Source organism: Chionomys nivalis, chromosome 4 (genome assembly GCF_950005125.1).
Source record: "Chionomys nivalis chromosome 4, mChiNiv1.1, whole genome shotgun sequence".
Classification (NCBI taxonomy): Eukaryota; Metazoa; Chordata; class Mammalia; order Rodentia; family Cricetidae; genus Chionomys; species Chionomys nivalis.
The window spans coordinates 78879315-78899443 of record NC_080089.1 but is presented as its reverse complement, the minus strand read 5'-3'; the positions used below and the strand labels follow the sequence as shown (position 1 = coordinate 78899443).

The 20129-nt window shown below is 42.3% G+C and overlaps 1 pseudogene; it reads right to left on the bottom strand.

Annotated features, from left to right (window-relative positions):
* Positions 1-8065: 8065 nt before the first annotated feature.
* LOC130873543 (5'-nucleotidase domain-containing protein 2-like) overlaps positions 8066-20129 on the bottom strand; it is a 72821-nt pseudogene continuing 60757 nt past the window's right edge.

Below are 20129 nucleotides of genomic sequence, written 5' to 3'. Positions count from 1 at the left end.
CCTGAGTGTGTTTACAAAGATTGTCCGGGCAGTCCTGGAGGAGGAGAGCCAGGCGGCAGCGGGGACTTCTCTGGCCCTGCACAAAGAAGCCTTTCTCCTCTCTTCTAGGCTGTCCACTGGTTCTGTGAGACAAGGCTATGACAAATATGTGGTAAGCACGACAAATATTTCCTCAGTGCGTACTTGACTCCCACTACTAGGGAAACAGAAAATGTCTTTCTAATTTTTTCCCTCTGAATCTCCTATCTGACCAAATACAGTGCATGCCTTGGTGGAAGACTACTTCCCACACAGATGTATAATTAGGACGGCCTTCTGAGATAGGTTAAATGCATAAGGAAACCCTTCAAATGAGAGGCGGATATTCACACACTATCATGTTTTCTTTTGCTTCTGAGTTAACCAAGGAAAGACATTTGAAAATAACTTGCTGCTGCAGACCTGAAAATAGAGAAACAATTTCTGTATTTTTTCCATCTTCGACGTCTTTAGCAAACTGCAATGCCCAGGAGCTTCTGGAAGGCAGTGACAGTGGCCGTGGTAAGAGTGTCGTTATTAATATTGTATTATTTCTCTGATTTGTTGTTGCTGTTGTCTCATTAGTGACCCCTGATATGTAACGTATTATGTGAATGCTGCGCCACCTGGGATATGAAAATTGATTGCAGAGGTTTGAGTGAGGTTATTTGATTTTGCAATTAGATTTATGGCTTGGCTGAAAGAAAAAGAAAAGACATAACATGTACGTTTATCAGTCCCCAAACCATCCACCTCAGAACTGGGATTTCTTTTCATATCTTTCAGATCGTGATTATGACATAAGATTGCTTTGCTCTATACTGAACAAGTGGCCAGAATTAGAGTTAACAAGGCAGAAACAGTTTAAAAATCCAGAGACTCGCATCTGGAATCCTGCATATGTTCTCCACTGTCCTTCGGTGCTAGGCACTGTGTTAAATGCTCTGCTCTGGCACTTGCTGCACAACCATGTAGAGCAGTTGCTGTCACTTCCTCGGTACAATGCGGGGATAGACTATGCCAGCAACAGGGAAGCGACGAAAGCCTCAGAGCTGGTACTAGGTAAATCTAGTGCTAAACCCAGGGTGCCTTTGAATGGAAAGCCTAGTGCCAGACTTGGTAGTGCACACTTGTAATCCCATTGCTGGTGAGGCAGAGGCAGGGGGATGAGAAGTCAAGGTCAGCCTCAGCTACATAATGAATCTGAGGTCAGCCTTGGCTTCATGAGATCCTGTCTCACTGCCTATCCAACAATTTTGTTTCAACTCAGAACATTGTAAAAGCACCCAAATGCCACCACAGATTAGCCTCTCTCTTCTTTCATGCATGTTCTCCTTTAGATTTTGTCCGTATGTATTGATAACTTGTGTTTGGTTTTTACTACTTACCCTGCCTGCCTGGCCTAGAACTTGCTGTATAGACCAGGCTAGTTGTGAACTTGTGAGGGTCTTCTTGTCTCTACTGCCTGAGGGCTGAGACTGCAGTTGTGAGCCACTATGCTCAGCTTTGTGTTCTTTACTTAAACACTTTTATAACTATATACTGTTCCACTAAGTGGATCTATGATCACTCATTAAACCATTCCTATAATCTTTGAAAATTTCTACACTTTAATTTTTAAGTTTTGTACGATTTCTTCAGGATAGATTTCTAGAAAATGCTGCATCAAGAGCAGAGGAATGAAATAAATATATATAATGTGTTAGTTAACATTTTAAGTTCAATTTAAGCAAAGCACATAAAAGTGAAAAATGAATACATAATGTTGTAGTTAGCATTTTAAGTGCAACTTTAAGACTAACAGGAAATTCTATTTTAAGTATTACAATGTTGGAATGCTCTTGTGTTGGGGTTTTCAATACTATTCTTGAGCTCAGCCACACCCTGGATTCACAGAACTCAGCAGAGTTGTTCTACACATGGTTATGGTTTACGATAGTAAAGGGATGAGATAAAATCTGCAATAGGAGAAGGTATGGCGCTAAAGTCGGGAAGAAGGCTGGCACAAGCTGGTTGGCATTGCCTCCTGTGAGGTTGGAACCATGCCATTCCCCTCTCCCTGCAGCAGAGTGTGTACTATGTGCCCACTATTGCAGAGCAAGGATGTGCTCTCAAGCCTCAGAGGCCAAAACATTTATTAGGATTCTCAGCTTTCCAAAAGTCAAACTACAGAATGCTACAAAAGCTTGAGGCACGCAACATTCTTACGAGACAGAGTAGTCTCATGATGAGGTCAAGAGCCAGCCCTTTTCATTGTGCAGGAATTGGGACGCCAAATCCTGCACAGTTAAGTCACTTGACTTCTAAGAAATTTAAAGTTAGCATAGAAAACAATGGGTTTCATTTTTATATGTTCATACAAACACATCATTCTACTTTGCTCACATTCTGAGTTAAGTCTTTATTCAATACTGGTGTAGACGATTTTAAGAGACCAGATTTTAAAACTGTGATTTCATCCAGCTGTGATGGCTCGCGTTTGTAATCCAGACGCTGAGGAAGCTGTGGCAGGAGGAAGGTCAACGCCAGCCTTCAATACATACTTACTTCCAGAGCAGTCTGGACTACAGAGTGAGACCCTGACACAAGACCAGACCAAACCAAACCTTAAATATCATAATGTCACAGTGTTTGAAAAGCCTTGTAACATTAACCTGTTTTACTTTAAGAAGTTTTTTGGACACAGGGTCTTACTGTGTATCTCTGACTGGCCTGAACTTGTTATATAGACTAGACTGGTCTTGAACTCAGAGATCTGCCTGGTTTTGCCTCTCAAGTGCTGGAATTAAAGATGTGTACCACTATGCCCAGCCTCGGTTTTTCCTTTTCACAGTGTATATGATTGTGGCTTAGAAGAGACAGTATTGCTGGACCACACAATGATGGATAAGATGCCTGACATTAAGCATGGTGTTTTTACTAAAAGTATAGTTCAAGTGAATTATGTGTTTCCTGTTAAAGATATGCTTACTACCAAAATTTGCTGTATTTGTTTTTAGCTTCTTAGAATGTGGAAATACCTATCACCTGTAATGCATACAAACAACAAAACATCTATAACCCACCATAAGAGCTTATTTGTTAAATTTGGGTGGGACTCAAATTTGCATTTCAAATAAAATATCTAGGTTATTCTGATGTTGGTGGTGCAAGAACAACATTTGAGAATTTGCACGCTGATTACTGGTAACCTTCCTTCCAGGTTACATCACATTAATGTTCATAAAAGAAAGTCAGTTGGTGTGGGAGGCTCTTCTGTATATGTGTTGCTTTTATTGGTTAATGAATAAAGAAACTGCCTTGGCCTGTTAATAGGGTAGAGTAAAACTAGGTGGGGAAAACTATATTGAATGCTGGGAGAAAAAAAGGCAGAGTCAGGAGAAGCCATGTAGCCTCTCCAGAGAGAGACGCTGGATGTAACCTGCCCGGGAAGCCACAGCCATGTGGCGATATACAGATTAATGGAAATGGACTAGTTTAGAATATAAGAGTTAGACAGAAATATGCTTAAGCTATTGGCCAAACAGTATTGTAAATAATATGGTTTCTGTGTGATTATTTCGGAGCTGAGCAGCTGGGAACGAACAAGCTGTTTCCTACTACAGCCAGTGGCCTTAATCTCCTGTCTGATGTCACTGTCTATGGCTAGTCATTTACTGACCCCCCCCCACAAGGTAGCCCCAAGCACCTTTTCTCTTACTATTCTCTATAGCAATGGTTCTCAACCTTCTTAATACTGTGACCCTTTAATATAGTTCCCCATGTTGTGCTGACTCCCAACTAAAAAATTATTTTTGTTACTACTTCATAACTAATTTTGCTACTGTTATGAATCATAATATTAATGTCTGTGTCTTCTGATGGTCTTGGGCATCCCCTGTGAAACAGTCATTTGACCCCCAAAGGAGTCTCGAAACATAGGTTGAGAACAGCTACCCTATAGCCTTACCCAAACTGACCCTTTATACTTTTTTTTATCAGTCTGTATTTACAATTTTGGACCCCAACCACAGGTCTTTTTTCTTCTTGGTACTGTGGAACCAGCAATAAGACCAAACTGATTGCAAAGATGGTAATCCTCTGCCAAAAATCGGAGAAATAGGAGATGAATTTGTGAGTCAGTCTCTTGGTCCCTTTGGGGCATGTGTCTTGGAGTCACAGATTTCAGGTAAAAGAAATGAAGGGTAAGAATCAGGCATGGTGGCACACACATATAGTCTTAGCACTAAGTAGGCCGAAGAAGATCAGGAACTCAAAATCATCCTAGGTTGCAGTGAGTTCAAGCCCAGCCAGGGTGAGATGAGACCTTACTCAAACAGACATTGGTGCATTGCCTATTTTTGCTCCTGTTACAGTTCTTTCTGGTTGTATCCATGGCAACGCCAGCTGTCATGGCACCTGGGCATGTGTCACTGAGCATGCAGCTGCATTATAATGAAGGTAGAGTTGGTCACTCTGGCAGCCCTCTTAAATGCAGCAGATTTCAGCCAGCATAACTGAAGTGGGATTTCTGGCTACAGATGTCTTCTTTCCAAAGGTCAAGACGATCAGGGAAGGGGAGGAATTCAGCTGAATCACCTCTGAGTGGGATAGCACTTCCCTTTACAATTTCTTCCTACTATAATTGTGGTCATCTAATGTTTTCATCTGTCTGTCCTACCCTTCCTTCTTTCTTGCAGGGAATCTGCTCCTCACTCATTCCATTGGAATAGCAGCAAGGCTGTTGTTAGCTCAGTGCTATACCGACTAGCTGGGCTCTGGGGCCTCCAGTGATCATGGCTTGGTCAAATATGGTGTTGTATCCTCTAGGTCAAGAAGGGTTCATATGGTCTAATTTGCTTACTGGGTAATAATACTCCATGAGACTTGGATCTGAACACCAAAGAGGGCAGTCAGGCTCATGTTTTTCTGAGACTGCTGAATGGAAAAACATGGTTCTATAGTTTGCCATGGTTGTGTCCATTTTCTGTGACATGGAGGAAATCTTTCCATAGAACACAGAGGTCCACATACAGTGAGAAACAGAGGCACAATTCGAGAAGAACCAATAAAAATGCTTTGAGTTCTGTCTCATTGACACCAGTGAGACATACCTCATCTTCCACCCCTGTTCTTCTCAGTTATATGAGTTAGCAAATCTTTGACTTCTCTTTTTGCTCAGGGGATTGTTGTTTAAAATAGTGTGAGATGACTCCGTGGGTAAAGGTGATTGTCATAAAGCCTGAATACTTGAACGTAATCCCCAGGAACAACATGGTGGAAGGAGGGAACCAATTCTGGAAAGCTGTCCTTCGGCCTCTGCATATATGCCATAGGATATGTTTGCCTCTTTCATCACATAAATAAATGTAATACAGTTTTTTAGATAACAAAATGTCACAACCATTATTTTATGGTTTTGAAGTCAGATAGGCAATATGTGTCTCAGTGATCTAAAATCAGAGCCTCTCTGGAGGCTATAAGAAGATCCACTTCCTTGCTCATTTAGATAGTTGGCAGAATTCAGTTCCTTGTGGTAGGAACAAAGTCTTTTCCTACTGGCCTCATCTGGGGACACTTAGCTCTGAGAGCCTGCTCCCTCCACTTTCATAATGAGCACATGTTCTGCCTGTACTGCTCAGTCCTTTTTAGAGTGTATTTTGAAGACTGCAGATACTGCTCAGTGGTAGAGCACTTACCTCGCATGTGCAAGGTGCCGGGGCTCTACCCAGAGCACTGCAAAAATACAGTTTTCATTTGAAGTTGTCATGACTGAGTTCTATGTGCATCTTCTTATTTAGTGTGTCCTTGGTCTGTCTCAAATGAGAACTGAAAGCTCTTGTGAGGCTTTTGGGAGGATCCCAAGAAATAATGGCTAGATTGGTAGAGTAATGAAAAATAGCAGTGGATTCTGCATTTGTTGACTTTGGACTTTGGATCCTTAGCCTCTCGGACTCAGTTTTTTTTTTTTTTTTTTTTTTGTCTACAGAGTGAGAGTCCTTACATTGTATTCGCTTTATTTTTCTATTTTGTTGAGACAGTGTCTGCCTTTGTAGCTTTAGACGGCCTCAGACTTGTGGCAGTTCTACTTCCTATTGCTCCCCAGTGCTGCATACTTGGCTTTTTGCTTTTACGTTTCTAAAATGCAGTTCCCAACAGGATGCTTTGATCACCACAGCAAAGACTCGCGCCTCTGTCATTTAAAAGTCATGATTTTGGTGTACTTCGCTCTTCGGCCTGTATAATCTTTCTGCTTTATAATATTTCTTCCACAAATAAAGGTACTTTTGTTCTTTTAAAATATTTTATCACTATTACTTTTATATTCTACATATGCGTCTCTGTATCGGTTTGTACACCTGAGTGTGGTACCCGCAGAGACAGAAGAGGATGTTTGATCCAGAGACCTGCAGCCATTGGCAGTTGTAAGCCATCTGATGTGGGTGATTGGAATCTAACTCTGGTTCTCTGAAAGGACATCACGTGATCCCAGCTGCTGAGCTGTCTTTCCAGATGGTACTACTGTTCTTTAGCATGAAGGTTTTGCAAACTTTTATATCTATAGATACTTGAAAGATGAGTGCAAAGAACTCCTATCAAGCTCTAAACTGCTATCATGACACACAATGTATAAGTTATCATGGCAGGAATGACTGTGAAACCACAGAGGCAAACATATTTACCAAGCCACAACACATGTAAGAAAGATTTAACAAAGACAACACATGACAAGTCAGAGACACAATCAGTGACTTCTCAAGAAGATGGGGGGGGGGTCACCTCTCTGAGAGGGACTGGGTGTCTTTTATAAAAGTTAGACTAGGTTCTTGATCTTATCTCACCACCCGACTGGGTAGGGTTCATAGCTGGAAGTGTAGTGGGCTCTCACTGTCTCATGAAGTAGTACATTTTATTCAGCAGTCTTCCTTGAGAATGACCACTTGGGGGCAAAAAGCCATAGGTCATTTGGAGTTAGGTGCTGGATATTTGTAAAAGACACCACAGGTCACTGAGATCACATGAAGAGAGGACATTTTTATTTTTTTCTACAAATATGTATAAATAAAACTTCTATGTTAGATAGTTGGTTAGGTTCTTGTGGATGGCCTTCTTCTTCCTCGTAATCAAAGCCTGCAAAGAACTATTCGGTAGTACTAGCACAAAAGCAGACCCATAGACCAGTGGAAGACAGGACTCAGAAGAAAACCCACATGGTTACAGCTACCTAATCTTTGGGAAAAAAAAAAAGTGCAAAACATACATTGGAATAGAGAGTTTCTTTAACAAATGGTTCTGGGGAAACCGGACATCTATTACAGAAGAATGACGCTAGATTCACATGTCTCATTCCACATAGAAATCATTTCAAAATGGATCAGAAACCTTTCCTCCATGGAAATTGGAATAGAAGGACCACACAATCTAACTACAGGTTTCCTGGGCTCATTGAGGGATCCCAGGGGACTCTTGAGTCTACCACAGAGATGCTTGCATATCACTGTTCACTGATACACTGTTCATAGTAGCTAAGAAACAGAACAAGCCTAGATGCCCGTCAATAGATAAATGAATGGACAAGGAAAATGTGGTTCATACACAATGGAACTTTATTCAGATGTAAAGAAAATTTAAATTGTGTAGAGGTGCTTGATGAGCAGTTTCCAGAAGAAGATGGACTCCACAAAGTTGTCCTCTGACCTCCACATGTGTGCCATGGCATGTACAGTACGCACACACAGGACACACACACTAAGCTTAATAAAAATAAAATTAAGGGCATTTTCAGGAAAATGGATACACCTGGAAATCATTATGTTAAATGCAATAAGCCAAGACTTAGAGTGATAAATATTACATATTTCCTGTGAAGTGAGTGTCATATATGGTGTGTGTGTGTGTGTGTGTGTGTGTGTGTCTGTATGATCAAACTTGGAGTTGGCTGTGGAAGAGGAGGATGAATTTTTGTTTCGTTTGTCTGTGCTTTTGAAGACAGAGACTTATTTTATTATTTGTCAGGGTAGCTGGAGCTGAAAGGATGGAGGGTCTGTCCAGGACAATAAAAGTGCCCTCAGTGGATGTGGGCCATGTTCCCAAGAAAGGGTGTCTTCATGAATGTCTTCATAGTACAGTGCAGAGCTGGTCCACCCATAGGGGTGCCTCGTGCTGCAGGGGTGTGCAGCGTGGGTAGAAAGTGAAATCCACATGGTAGCTGAACAAACTGAGAAAGGCTATGGAGAGGTTGGAGAAGCACACTGGGCTCCTGGAGAAGTAGGCGGGGTTGTGGAAGCTCTGGAAGACACTCCCAAACTGAGCATTGGATAAGCCTTGGTGATGAATCTCGTGGCTTCTTCATCCATAGCCAGCACCTGCCCGGGCTCTGCATCCCAATATGTCTGTATACACACTGCAGACCAGTGAGCGCCTGCTGACATGTCAATGTGTGCACCTATTGTCCTTTGTTGATGATGTGGCTTTCGAGCTCCAGCTCAGGGATGAAGGCTCCTGTGCATCAGCCACGCTGCTGCATGGGATCCACCAGGACACTGTAGAGGTAGACAAAGGAAGTCAAACAGGTTTCTCTGCTGATAGATCTTGCCCTTTTTCCAGGCCAGTGATGTGGTCCCCATGAGGGAACCCTTCTCATTAGGCTTTCAGAAAAGGTTTACCCTTGTCGGTGAAAAAGTTGGGCTTGTCACCCTGGACGATGACTATATCGAAGAGTTGGTGCCAATCAGGACCTGCCATGTGCCTCATTCCTTTGTCCATGACACTGAAAGGACTGTTGGTGATGAGGAACAGCTGTTTTCCATGGGCAACCAGGTGACTCAGGACCATAAATGTTTCATCCCCTCTCAGGATGGACTTCTCCATGTTTTGCTCAATCCACTGGTACAGGAGGCCTTTCAAATGCATATCCAGGATGGCATCCATCATATTCTTATAGAGGTGGACTTGCTCAAACTCCAGGCTGCGGCACAGAAAGTATCTGCCACACAGAGCAGCAGTGTCATCTCTAGTACTGAGATGAAGAGAAGATGTCTATTAACCACCCTTGTCATAGAAGCAACTCATCTGGTATAGTGGCACGTACTAGGTACATGAACATATAGGTAAGTCACTTAATTTTCTGGCACAGGCTGGAGTTGTACATAATGAAAAGCACCAATTTTCATTGGAGGACTTTTCTGAACATCATAGTGGAGGCCACAATTGGCAGACTGCCGTCATAGTCATGTTTCCGAATCCCCTCAGGATCCTTACAGTGCTCTGTCAGGATGTCCCTGGGCAGCACTGAGGATCTTAGGGTGCAGGGCATCCTTATGCGGGGCCAGTGTTTAGTCGTACTCAAAACCATAGACTTCAGTGTCACGCATAGATGGCGGCTGGGTTTAGGAGGCTGCAAACCTAAAAGGGTAGGTCATCAGCTTCCGCATGTCCTGGGAACTAGCCCACAAGCACGCACTGAGTTTTCCAAGTGCAGTTGTACAGGTGATGAACGCAGGGTTCTGGTGCAGTAGGCTCTAGGCTCTGTAGGGGGTTGGGGGAGCAGCAGCCAGGACAGGAGGGTAAGGATGAGGTGATCTGAAATCTGCTATGGCCTCTGCACAGCAGCCATACCTGCCATTCCCTCTGCATGCTAACTGTAATGGCTTAAATAAAATGCTGCAGGTCCCCAAGTGGCTGCAGCAGGCAGCAGGTCCCAAGACCACAGCTGGCCATGCAGGGAGCCCCCGAGTGGCCGTGGGCCATGAAGGCCAGTGGGTCCTAGGCAGGGAGTCACATGGTAGATGAGAGACCAAGACAGATAGGCGTGCCATGAGACCACACGGCAGGTCTTCCACCACAGCTGGTCCTCGGCAGGGAGTCATGCGGTGGGTGAGAGACAGAGACATGGATAGGCATGCCATGCAGAGTGAGGTTGGATATTTATTTAGTGAGTTATGGAAGGGAAAGGGAAATGGAGGAAGGGGAGAAGGGAGAAGAGCAGAGAGAGAATGGGCTGAGGGGAGAAATGGGGAGAAGGGAGCGAGGCAGAAGCTGCCTCTTCCAGAGAGAAACAGAAAGGAAGGTGCCAAGGCTGGAAGCAGAAGGAAGACCTGCTTGCCTCAGCAGACAGAGGAGGGAGTGGGTGTGGGGGCTTTCCTCTTATAGGGACAGGACAAACCATTACACTGCCCTCCGCCCATCCACTAGCCTGCTGCCCTCGTTCTGGAAGATGACATCTTAAGGGAAGATGGGGCGGGGGGGGGGGGCGGGGGGGAATACATGAAAGCAGGACGGAGGTCTGTGGGTAAAGGAGAGAGATTAGTAGAAAGCAGGAAGGGCAGCAGGACAGGGCCACAAATAAGAGCAAATGGTCTATGAAATGCCATAAAGAAAATTGTTCTGTTTTAACTTTTAAAAATTAATGAAGCACTACTGGATTTTTTTTTTTTTTGAGATAGGTCTCATGTTGCCTAGGGCAGCCTCAAACTCATTGTGCAGCCAACATCCAACATGACCTTGAACTTCTGACTCCTGTAATCCTAAATACTGGGATGACCAATGTGTGCCACCATGCCCCATTTTAGATATCGATGGGTATTGAGGCTCAGAATTTCATGCATTCTAGGCAAGCACTCTACCAGCTGTGCTACATCTACAATTTTGTATATATTTTTCTTTTTACTTTCAAATTTTACTATATCCTGGAGTACTTGAGCATAGAACAGAACAATCTGCATATTTAAAAGTATGTGTCATGTATGCAGTCATGTTGTGAAGTTTGCAATTCTGTAGCCTCTGAGCAGGTGGTCTATCAGACATTTGCAGTGTAAGGCTGATGAGAGACCCATGTCATAGCAGATCAGACCCATGCTGCACAGAGCAAAAGAGCCACCAGGTGGCATTCAAACACCATCCATTCATTGGTGCACAAGCAGAAAATGTATGAAGATTAGTGTGCTAGTGTGCATTGGTGTAAAATCAATTTTGTTAAAAAAGTGCTTAGTTTTAGCATCATATGTTGATGAACTCTAATATTAAAGAAAATCCATTATCAGAATCCATCTAAATCAAAATAAAAATTTTATCAATTGTCTGTCAAGCTTTGTTTCCTCTTACATGCAAAAAATGGGGAGGGGGGGAAGTGCATGAGAGAGCTAGAGGGGGGAGAGAGAGGGAGGAAGAAGAGACAGAGAGAGAGAAAGAGAGAGAGAGACAGAGACAGAGAGAGGGAGGGAGGGAGGGAGGGAGGGAGGGAGGGAGGGAGGGAGAGAGAGACAGAGAGACAGAGAGACAGAGAGAGAGAATTATACAAAGAGCAACTGGAGGAGGACAAGGCTGCTTGCTGCTTAGATGCATGTCTCCTGGAAGTGTCCCTGGAGGCTTCTTCTCCCCAGAGTCTGGCTAACTTACAAACTTCTTCCAAAGTATGAAAAAACTAGGCTGGTGGTTCCTGCCTGTAATTCCAGCCTCTGGAGGCAGAGGCAAAAGGATCACCGTAAGTCTGAGGTCAACCTGGTATTTACAGAGTTCTAGATGAACCAGTGCTACACAACAAAAACCCAAATCTAGAAAAAGAGGGAAGAAAACCTACAAATACTAAAGAATCATAGCACATCAGAGTCCATAGTGGAATTCAAAAGAAAGGCCAGGCGAGGTGGAGATGACTGTAATCTCAGTGCGTGAGAGTCTGAGACAGGAGGATTGGGATTTGAGAAGAGTGTGAGCTGATCTTGTATTTTAAAAATGAAGAAAAGCAAAAGAAAGAGAAAGATGAGGAAGGAAAAACCTTTTCTCCATAGAAAAATGGCAAGACTTTGAAAAAACACTGGGATTTAAAGTAACCATTTTCACTGGGCATGGTGTTGCATACCTTAGTCCCAGCACTGAGGAAGTAGAAGCAGGAAGAATTCCAGACTGCACAGGGCAAAATATTGAAACCTTGTCTCAAAAGGCAACACAATATAAATAACAAAGAAGCCAATCCCCTCCCAAAATTTGGAGAATTATGAACATGAGAACGTATTAGCTTTCTAAGAAAATTATGTTTTATTCTCATACTTAAAATATATTTTTAAAATTTTTATTGGTTCCTATGGTGTGTGCGTGTGTACACTTGTGGAATTTAAAAGACAACTCTGTGGAACCCACCATTATGTGGATTCTGGGAATCAAACTCAGGTCACCAAGTTTACACAGCAAGTGCCTTTACCCAGTAACCTGTCTGGTTGGCCACAATCTTCTTAATTAATTAATTAATTAATTAATTTTTTAGTTAATTAGTTTATTGTTTTAAGTTCAGCACAGTGGTTGCACCCTAATCTACTGCTGTTTCAGTCCATAATCGCAACTATGCAGTTGTCTGCCTGCTTCTCTAGCAGTGGGCCTGGTGGAAATTCTGTTCCCACAGGCACTAGCCCTGTTACTGCTGCTAAAGTAGCTTTAACTAAATCTCTGTTGTTCTATAAATAAGACTGGGGTGAAAACCTGCTAGCTCAGAGAGGTTGAGTAGCAGCTAGCTAACCTGTCTCTTGGCTGGCAGCTCCGAAAGACCCTACTTCTGTCGAACCAGAAAAGGCTACACCACTCCAAATCCCTCCCTGCTACTTCCTGTGTCTCTCTGTCTCTCCTGGATACCCTCTGATGCTCTGTGATTGCTTTCTATCAACTGATTGCTAACTCTACCTCCTGACCCAAGGTTATTTTTTTTTTTTTAATTAACACAAATGCAAACTCAGGGCTCACAGTGTGATCGAATATCCCCCAACATGAATTATTTTTTCCAGCCTGATCAGTTTTCCCTTTCTTCCTCCTCATTTCTCAGTTCCTCCTTACAACCTCTCCCATCTCCTCCTCCTCCTTTCTCTTCAGAAAAGGGCAGCCCTCCCGTGTAGATCAGCCAGTTATGGCATATCAAGTTGCAGTCAGACTAGGTACCTCCTCTCCTATTAAAGCTAGTGGAGGCTGCGCAGCAGAAGGGAAGGGTCCCAACAGCAGGTAACAGAGTCAAAGACAACCTCTGCTCGCGCTGTTAGGAGTCCCACAACTACAGACCTGTATCACATGTGTACAGGTCCTAGGTCAGTCCTATGCAAGCTCTCTGATTGTCGATTCAGTCTCTGTGAGCCCCCATGAACCAAGGTTCATAGAATAGTTGATTTCATGTGTTTTCTTGTGATGTCCTTGACACTTCTAATGCCCACAATCCTTCCTGACCCTCTTCCACAGGATTCCCTGAGGTCCACCTAATGTTTGGCTGTGGTCTCTGCATCTGTTTCCATAAGTTGCTGGGTAAAGCCTCTCTTATGACAATTGGGCTAGGCAACAATGTATGAATATAGAAGAATATCATTAGGAATCATTTCATTGACTTAAAAATTATTACTATTATTGCAAGTCATGTTTTATTCTATGCTACATCTATAGGCTGTCCAGCCTCTGAGTCCTGGTTCTCCAGGCAGTGTCAGGGTGGATTCCCTCTCATGGGAGGGTCTCAAGTTGGACCAGTCATTGGTTGGTCCTCTCACAATGTCTGTACCACCCATACTCCAACACATCGTGTAGGCAGGGCAAATTGCAAGTCAAAGGTTATGTGGCTGGGCTGGGGTCCCAGTCACTGGAAGTTTTGCCTGGTTACAGGAGACGGCTGGTTCAGGCTCTGTATCCTCCGTTACTAGGAGTCCTAGCTAGGTTACTTTCATGAATTCCTGGGAGTTTCCCTTGCTCTAGGTTTGTAGCTCATCCCAGAGATGCCCCCTGATTCCAGTACTCTCTTCCTCCATCCTCTCCAAACCTGATCCCTCCTGTTCCAATGCCCATCCCCGATACAGACCTCTCCCCTGTCCACCTGTGATGCCTATTCTATTTTCCCTTCGCAGTGAGATTCACGTGTTCCCCCTTGAGTCCTCTTTTTCACTTAGCTTCTTTGGGTCTGTGGATTGTAGCATGATCGTCCTTTACAGCTAATATCCACTTATAAGCGACTGTCTACAATTTTTGTCATTGTGGGTCTGGGTTACCTCACTCAGGAGATCTTTTCTAGTTCCATCCATTTGCTGGCAAATTTCATGATGTCATTGTTTTAAACATTGTTTTTAATACTCCATTGTATAAATGTCCCACATTTTCTCTATCCATTCTTGATGGGCATCTGGGTTGTTTCCAGTTTCTAGCTATTATGAATAACGCTGCTATGAATATAGTTGAGCAAGTGTCCTTGTGATATGGTAGAGCATTCTTTGAATAATTTGCCAGGGAATAATAGCTGGGAATTGAGGAGAGTCAGTTCCTAATTTTCTGAGACACTACTCTATTTATTTCCAAAATGGGAGTACAAGTTTGCACTCTCACCAGTAATGGAGGAAACACTCCCTTGCTCCACATCCTTGTCTGGCCCCAATCTTTAATTTAAGATAGCTTCTTCATGTGTAAGTATGAGAGAACTATTCCTGAGGGCACGAAAGCAGGAAAACTGGCCCTGGCCCTTACAAGGAGTGAACTAGCCAGGGCAGTGTAGGAGAGCCCCCCCCCCCCGATGGTGAGGGCAAGGGAGACCTGGCAGGCTGACCAACACGCAACTACCCAGGCCCCAAACCAGGGTTACGGGTTGCCCCACCCCAACATCCACTCCATCTGTGATCTGCTGGAGCTGCAGGATCTCCACGACACAGGGCAGCAGCAGGATGATCGAGAGGAGTCCCAGGGAGGGCCCAGCTTTGATAGTGTAGCAGAAACCAGCGGCCTCGAACCAGACCAATGACTCTTTGGATATATGGACATAAGGGTTTACTGTGTGACTCACTGCGTCACATCAGAGCTTCCATGACAAGATTGATTTTTTTCCTTCTCTTCTGTCTTTCCTCTTAACTTTCATTTTATTTTGGGGAGAGGCTGCAAGGGCAGAGGGTAGATACAAAGGGAAGGGGTAATAAATGGGATGTAGATGCATGATGTGAAAGACACAAATAATAAATAAAAAGAAAGTAAAAAAAATTAGGACAGTTTCTTCATATAACGAGGAAAATTTTTCAGTTTCACTAAGCTGTCAAAACCTTTTTAGAATGAATTAATAACATTGCAAAATATCTAAGATAATAATTGTAAAGCATAAAATCTAAATTATACCACCTTTCCTTATATTTAACTGTATATCTATTATAGGATAACCTATATCCACAATAAGAAAGAGGGAACATATGAACACCACCGGGTTTTGGTGACATCAGCATTCCGGGTTACTGTTCCATCTATGGCCCATAATCTCAATTTCCCCAAATTATTTGGAGGTTTTTCTTTTCCTTGCTTTTATTTTTTATTTTATCCTATTCTATTTTGTTTTGTTTTTTGAGACAGGGTTTCTCTGTAGCTTTGGAGCCTGTCCTGGAACTAGCTCTTGTAGACCAGGCTGGCCTCAAACTCACAGAGATCTACCTGCCTCTGCCTCTTGAGTGCTGGGATTAAAGGCGTGAGCCACCACCACCCGGCAGGTTTTTTTCTACAAGATCCCAAAACACAGGGAGTGGGGCCATTTGTTTTGGAAGGGTGGAAACTTCTGAGATAGTAACTGGTACTGTTTCTCATCCTGACACTCAGCCTTGTCAAGTTAGTTAGACATTGTATTTATCTATTCATAGTAGTAGCTAATATCATCTATAATGGTGGCTACATTGAGACTTGGCTTGGGCTGAAGAAAATTAAGATTTGTGTTTTTTCCAGAGACTGCCTTTGTTGCCGGGATCTGACATCAACGTTAGTAGATTATCAGGTAGTTGGGCTTATAGGAGGAGGAAGGTGCTCCGGCTTCTTTTCTGTTCTTGAGATAAATGACCTTGGCAATAGGCAGTGTAGGGGAGAAGAGGCTTATTGCGGCTTACAATTCCAGAGGGATAGAGGTCGTCCTGGCAACAGGCAGGGGAGGCATGCAGGCAAGAATCAGAAGCCTGGTGACCACACTGCACCTGAACACAGGAATCAGATAGAACAGCATATGGGCTGGGCTATAAAGCCTTAAAGCACACCCTTAGTGACGTACAAGGAACCATAATGTTCCCAGACATCACCACCAGCACCAAGTATTCAAACATATGAGCATGACAGGGTATTGCACTTGACCTTGTGTGATGATTTAAACCACAGACATTTAAAAAAAAATCAAATAAAATGACCTTCAGTCTAATGTGTACAAGATGTATATGAAACATACATGACTTTCATATGTAAACTTGGATCTTGTCCTCCAAACATATATATGAATATGCCCAAATGAAAAGAAGTAAAATATTTTAGTCACAAGCGTTTCAGAGAGGGGATACCCAATCTGTAGTAAAATTAAAAAAAAAATTTTTTTTTTGAAGACCTGGTTACCGAAGATAACTTTCCCTTCATAATGTTTCGTATTCCATACTAGTCCTTGTCGGGCTAAGCCACTGCCGCTAACACCCTGTATACAGTGCTAAAGAATAAAGATCTGAATGCAACGGTCTAGATCAGTATGGCAGATCTGCTCCACATAGTGACTCAGGGCCTTGGATACCTTCTACCTTACTGCTTGATCAACCAGGACAGTGCTTTTGTATTACTGGGGAAAATATCATGTTCCATATCTAAGATTCTGTCTGAAGGAAGAAAAAAAAGCAGGGAGGAATGTGTGCTCGTTATCCTGGGTCTAGCTCCTGAGTGGCACACAACACTTCTCTTCAAAAGGGCAGACCCTAGTCACAAAGTTGTGGATAATTGCAATGAGCTGGGAAACAGTCAGCTAGTTAGGTAATTGAGTGCCCAACAAAATGGAGTTAGGCTTTGGTGAACGGCTGTCAATCTGAGCCACATCCTTGTACTTTAGAATCTATTTTAGACTTTGTTCAGGTTCTTATACATCTTCCATAGAAAGAGTGACAGGATGAAGCTGTCACCTTGCCTGGCATCCTCCTACTTAAATCAAGTCCCAGAGCTATTTATATACTAGTGGACGTTCGAGGATTTCACCTTATCTTTCATCCTCATCCAACTACATTCTTGCCAAGAAATGCAACTACTTCGCTCATATTTTTGTGTATTTTATTGTTTTGATTTGTCATAGTAGATATTCAGATTGAAGCTTGCCTAATTTCCCCCTCCTCTATCTTCTACTGAATTATGTCCGTTGTTTCTCTGAAAAAAAGAGAAGTGAAACGAGAATGAGCAAAAAACACTGCAGGAAGTCCCATGCTCCAGCGATTTGAGGAGAACAGCATCTGACCTGACAGGTGAAGTGGGGAGGATCAGGAGTCAGAAGCCAGCTTCGTGAGTCTGGGCAGCCTTGTTTGGATCAGGAGTCAGAGACAGCTTTGTGAATCTGGGCCAGCCCTTTTCTCAAGACACAAAGACAAAATGCAGTGTTTGAAGGTCTTCAGTATACGCATATAATCTATTTTCAGAGATATGTCATAACGTGTTACCTATAAATATATTTAAATTAAATATTGTTTTCTCGGGGCTGGAAAGATAGCTCAGAGGTTAAGAGCACTGACTGCTCTTCCAGAGGTCCTGAGTTCAATTCCCAGCAACCACATGGTGGCTCACAGCCATCTGTAATGAGATCTGGTGCCCTCTTCTGGCCTGCAAGCATACATGGAAGGAATGTTGTATACATAATAAATAAATAAATATTAAAAAAAATATTGTTTTCTCCCCTGCCTCCTATTTAAGAAAACCAGATGGTAAGTAAGGATCTCCCAGAGTGTGGGTCTTCAATATAAGATTATAGGACAGATGGGGTCTTATGTTTGCCTGGGAACGACAAGTCAAGTCATGTGAAGTGTATAGGCTAAAGGATGTTCAGATAATCTGGAAAACATTATTTCTCAGTTGTTTGTGAGGGTGTTTCTGGAAGAGATTAGCATTGCAATCAGTAAAATGTGTAAAAGAGGTCTTCCTCAGCCGGCGTGGGTGAGTGCCATCTAATGTAATGAGGTAATAAGGCCCCTGTAGAAACAAAGCCCAGAGGAAATCTCTCCCTGCCCCCCACTGCAGGCCAAAAAGATCTTCCATCTTTTCCTTCCGGAAAACACTCCCAGGCCTCAGAATCTGGGATTGGGCCAGCCCTACAATATTTCTTTCCCACACATTAATTCTTAGAACCGGGATTGAATTCCACCACTACCTTTTCCAGTTCTCCACCTTAGCCAGCAGATTGGAAATGTCTCCACTTCTGTAATTATGTGAACCAATTTCTATAATAATGTCTTTATTCTTTTCTGTGTCTTTATTCTCTCTACATATGAATCTACTTTCTATCTATCTATCTATCTATCTATCTATCTATCTATCTATCTATCTATCATCTATCTATATCTATCAATCATGTATTATCTATCATCTATCTAGTTATCATGTATCTAGCTATCTTCAGTTATCTATCATCTATCTATCTATCTATCTATCTATCTATCTATCTATCTATCTATCTATCTATCTATCATCTATCTATATCTATCAATCATGTATTATCTATCATCTATCTAGTTATCATGTATCTAGCTATCTTCAGTTATCTATCTATCTATCTATCTATCTATCTATCTATCTATCTATCTAATCTTTCTATCTACCTACCATTTATCTCTTCTATGTAATTGGTTCCATTTTCTGTAGAATTTTACTTCAAGTATGTGGCTTTTGTCAGTTATAAAATACTGATGGTAGTGCTTCTGGAGTCACAGACTACAGGCATAAGGGAATGACTGGTCCACAGCTTGCTGTTTTAATGGAGACCAGGCTCTCTTGTCTACAGACAATAGCTTGTATATGGTACCACCTTGTGAGAGCCCAAGTGACTTAAAAGATTTTGTTCTAGGCCCCATGTTTTAGGTGGATACATAATATATAAAAGTTTGAGATGCTTGAAAATTAATATATATATCTTCTAGATGTATTTAAATCACTTATATAATTTCTGTCCTTATAATCATGGATAATTGGGAACTGGCTGGTTTCCATTGTATGTATGTCATATACTTGTTGTTTGCATCTCTGATTTATCCAGACCCTTCCAGGGAAGGATTCTCTTCCTTATAAGTTCTTGCATTTGGAGACAAGCGCATCTGATTCTTCATCATTTTATTATTTTATCTTGTTTTAATATAATTTGTATAAATCCTGATTGTGTGTTTGTTATGTCCACTAAATAATATTTGCTGAAGTGAGGGACAACATTACAATTCTTTTTATTCCTAAGAACAAACCTTGCTCATGTTGGTCCTCACAGACTGTGTGGTAATGGTTTACACTCTTACTTAAAGACAAGTTCTCATGTAGCTTAGGCTGGCCTTTATCAAACTCTTTATCTAGCCAAGGGTGATCTTATATCTGGCCACATATTCTTGGTAAGCTAAATAAACAGCTGCCCTTTATGAGACAGTCAGAACTGTTAGACTTCAGAAGATGACGGTCAGCCCTTGTAGCTGTAAAAGTCTTGTTCTCTATGGTGCTGGCATGACTGGATATTAACATGTAGAAGAATGAAAATAGACCCATATCTATCACCACGCACAAAACTCAAGTCCAAATGGATCAAAGACCTCAACATAAAGCCAGCCACACTGACCCTAATAGAAGAGAAAGTGGGAAGTACACTTGAATGTAGTGGCATAGGAGAGCACTTCCTAAATATAACCCCAGCAGCACAGACACTGGGAGAAACAATTAATAAATGGGACCTCCTAAAACTGAAAAGCTTCTGTAAAGCAAAGGACATGGTCAACAAGACAAAACAACAGCCTACAGAATGGGAAAAGATCTTCACTAACCCCGCATCAGACAGAGGTCTGATCTCCAAAATATACAAAGAACTCAAGAAATTGGTCACCAAAAGAACACATAATCCAAAAAAAAAAAAAAAATGTGATATAGACCTAAACAGGAAACTTTCAACAGAGGAATCTAAAATGGCTGAAAGACACTTAAGGAAATGTTCAACATCCTTAGTCATCAGAGAAATGCAAATCAAAATAACTCTGAGATTCTATCTTACACCTGTAAGAATGGCCAAGATCAAAAACACTGATGACAACTTATGCTGGAGAGGGAACACTCCTGCATTGCTGGTGGGAATGCAAGCTGGTACGGCCCCTTTGGATATCAGTGTGGCAATTTCTCAGAAAATTAGGAAA